This window comes from Leopardus geoffroyi, chromosome A1 (genome assembly GCF_018350155.1).
Source record: "Leopardus geoffroyi isolate Oge1 chromosome A1, O.geoffroyi_Oge1_pat1.0, whole genome shotgun sequence".
In the NCBI taxonomy this organism is placed as follows: domain Eukaryota; kingdom Metazoa; phylum Chordata; class Mammalia; order Carnivora; family Felidae; genus Leopardus; species Leopardus geoffroyi.
In genome coordinates, this window is record NC_059326.1 from 44,508,576 (window position 1) to 44,512,679 (window position 4,104).

Consider the following 4,104-nt stretch of genomic DNA (forward strand, 5'->3'; position numbering starts at 1 on the left):
CTGCTTGCTCACTCTCTCTCTCAAAATAAATAAACTTAAAAACAATTAAATGCAAAGTGGAGTTAGAATTCTCTACTTCTCAGGATGATGTATAGTATCTTGATTAGGTGGTTCATCAATCTCACTTATGCTTTTATACTTTCTTTACATACATATCAATCCCTACCCAATGTATACCGCTGTTTTACCTATAGTAACATTACATCAATAGTATCCTACTGCATATTCCGGCTCCCTCCCTCTCTCTCCACCAAAGAGAGAAATGGATTGTAGTTAGGTTACCACATTTGGTATCAAAAATATTCACTCTTATATTTTATATTTCTGTTCTGTATTCTGGTGAAGTTTTCTACAGAAATAAATACTTGCTGTTTTAATAATACTTATGGTTTTACCTTGAAAACTAAATGTATGGCATTGGAAATAAGGGGATCCCTTTACATTCAATGATATTCAGAGATAGAAAAATGCATAAATTATTTTAGAGGAAGTTTGCAAAATGTTTAAATGATGTACAGATGTGTATTTTAGGATGATTCAGTAAAGACTACATTAAATTGGAGGAAAGAAAGCCTATTGTTAACTTCTAAGAGCTTCATGAGGAAGATCTCAATGCATTACTTCTCTGTAGAGAAGGCTGAAATTTGGTAGGTAGGAGGCAAGGCCACACAGATTCCAGAACTACACAAACTCCCATCAGTATTTTATTTACAGACTCTGAAAACAGGTTCCTACACTGGGAACTCAAAGGATTCCAGTACCACAAACAAATAAAGATCTGCAGGTTTCTCTAGTGGGTGAGTATAAAGAAGTTTTGCCATGGCAAATATTGATATTCTTTATCTGAAGTTCCAGGCATTAATTTGAGAGTAAAAAGAACGCAGCATGCTATTTCTGAAATAAAGGTCCAATAAGGGCTGGATCTAATAATTCAGGCAAATAAATGTATCATTAAACTTGCTAAATGTATTCATATATGTAGGGCAACTGAACTTATATTTGGTCATAATATCAGTAATTTTTCACAAGGTTATCTTTACAAAACAAAGAAACATACATTTTGGTAGTACCTATGGAAATTAACTGGTGGAAGTCAAAACAAAAGAAATGCCAATTCCTAAGTAATATGAATTGACTGTAAAAAAGATTAATAATAATCAGTGACAAACTTCTCCTCATATCATGTCATAAATTCATCAAGTGAAGCCTCCAGGTGGTACAATCAATACCCCATCTGTGATTGTTTTCACATATTCTGACACCATCAAAAGGGGCAAAGACGAATGGTTTAACATTGTAATATGAATATATATGTATACGTATACATATGTATGTGACAGAGAGGCAAAGACAGATACAGAAAGAGAATGTATACTATAGTCCAAACATATGTTTGAATAGTTGTATGTGTATGTATATTTGAGCTAGTTATCATATATTGAATTAGTTTCACTGATTAATAATGTTATAATTGCCCTTCTTTTTATACTATTGTGCCAGCTTTAGATATGTTTTTATAGAGAATTAATTATATAAAGGACTGTAATTTAAATAAGTTAATTTAAAGGAAATAAAAATATCCCCCTATAAATAAGACCAACAGCATCTATTAGTAGTTTTATTTTTAATATTTTAAGAGTTTATCATTAATAAAAGTACTAATACAAATAATGCTCTGTCTATAAAAGTTAGGATAAAGTACATTGGTATGCTCCATTTTCCCAAGAAGTATTCTGCAAAATGAAATAATATCATTATAGAAAGCATTAACTTCTGAAACTTTAATCTTTTTTTTTTTTTTTTTTTTTTTTACTATCTAGGTAAAAATCAAACAATTCTTTTAAACTTGTCCTACAAATATTTTTACAAGATCTCCCTCTTCTGGCTACAACAATTATTTCATTTGTTTTTATCCACAGTTGTCAAAGTCAGCTGCAAAGTTTGGGCAAAGCTAATTTATACTAATCTGGCATCAAAGAGATAAATAGACGGACACTCCTAAAAATGAAAAACAGGAAGTTCTTTTCAATATCTCTAATATACATACTGTTCTATTAAAGTCTGTTTATCTAATTTCATTTAAGTTTTCTGCCTCACTGATAGTCTGAGGATTCTTATGCCAAGCTTCGTAATAAGTTAATAAATGAATTGAATGCTTGAAGTGTTCCAGATGGACTTAAATTGCAAATGCTGTCATTCACAAAAGGGACTGAGCTCACAGAGCAAGGATGCAAGTTTCCAAATGCAGACTCACCTATGCACCTTAGAGATGAAAATGTACACTCCATTTAAGTGTCCTTTCAAAATGTAACTTTTCCTCTCAAATTTACAAACCTGATTGCAACAATAAAATAAATCTGAGAAATATTAATAAATGAAAGATAATGTTTACCATGCAACTTACAAAACAATGTTATACGAAAACTATTTTAAAAGGATGTGCTTTAGTCACTATCATATATTCATTAGTCTACTTCAATCATTACATTTAATTGTGTAAAATATCAGAAAACCACGCACAAAAAGTTTGGGGAGAGCTATTGTTCCTAAATAACATATTGTGTTAATGTACTAATATTCCCCAGTAGTCATCACTTGATAAGCTCTTCCATTTCTTCAAAAAACATTCATTTTAAAATGTCATTTCAAAATAAATAAAATATACTCAGTACTCTCAAGAAATGAATATTTGTAAATGGCATACCTGATAAAGGGTTAGTATCCAACATACACACAGAACTTATAAACTCAACAGCCAAAAAATAAATAATCCAATTAAAAAATAGGCAGAAGACATTACTAGAAATTTCTCCAAAGAAGACATGCAGATGGTCAACAGATACATAATAAGGTGCTCAACATCACTGATTATCAGGGAAATACAAATCAGAACTGGAAGATTGATCACCTCACAGCTATCAGAATGGCTACAATAAAAAATGAAAAAACAACACGTGTTGGGAAGGATATAAAGAAAAAGGAACGCTTTTACACTGTTGGTGGGATGGCAAACTGGTGCAGCCACTCTGGAAAACAGTATGGAGGTTCCTCAAAAAGTTAAAAATAGAACTACCCTGGAGTGTCTAGGTGGCTCAGTTGGTTAAGTGTCCAGCTCTTGATTTTGGCTCAGGTCATGATCTCATAAATGGAGCCCTGCATCGGGCTCTGTGCTGGAAGCGTAGAGCTTGCTTGGGATCCTCTCTCTCTCTCTCTGCCCCTTCTCCGCTTGCATGCACACATGCATTCTCTCTCTCTCACTCTCCCTCCCTCTCTCTCAAAAAAAAAAAAAAAAAAAAATATATATATATATATATATATATATATATATATATATATATATAACTACACTATGATCCAGCAATTGCCTTACTAGGTATTTACCCAAATAATAAAAAATAATAATTCAAAGAGATACATGCAACTTGATGTTTATAGCAGCATTATCTACAATAGCCAAACATCTCCCATTATAGAAGCAGCCCAAGTGTCCATTGACTGATGAATGCATAAAGAAGAGATAATATATATAGTGGAATATTACTCGGTCATTACTCAGCCATCAAAAAGAATAAAATCCTGCGATTTGCAATAACATGGATGGAGCTAGAGAGTATTACACTAAGCAAAATAAGTCAGTCAGAGAAAGACAAATACTATATGATTTCACTCATATGTTAAATTTAAGACACAAAACAAATGAGCCAAGGGAAAAAAGAAAGAGAGAGAGAGAGAGCGAGAAACCAAGAAACAGATTCTTAACCACAGACAACAAACTGATGGTTACCAGAAGGTAGGTGGGTGGGGTGATGGGTTAAATAGGTGATAGGATTAAGAAGTGCACATGTTGTGATGAGCACTGGGTGTTATGCAGAAGTGTTGAATCACTATACTGTACACCTGAAACTAATATTATAGTGTATGTTAACTAACTGGAATTAAATAAAAACTATACAAAGTATTATCAAAAAAAGAAATGCATGATATGCCATTGGATCACATTAACCATTGGATATGCCATTGGATCACCTTGGATTGCATTAACAAGTCTCAACAAATGTGGAATTCCTTCAAATTACACTCAACTTGCTATGGTACACACATTCC

At 32.5% G+C, this 4,104-nt stretch overlaps 1 long non-coding RNA gene across 1 annotated transcript; it reads left to right on the forward strand.

Annotated features, from left to right (window-relative positions):
* The first annotated feature begins 584 nt into the window (after positions 1–584).
* LOC123583605 lies at positions 585–2,158 on the forward strand. Its single transcript, XR_006705022.1, has 2 exons — positions 585–797; positions 1,920–2,158. It is a non-coding gene; the product is annotated as an uncharacterized LOC123583605 (long non-coding RNA).
* Positions 2,159–4,104: the final 1,946 nt, after the last annotated feature.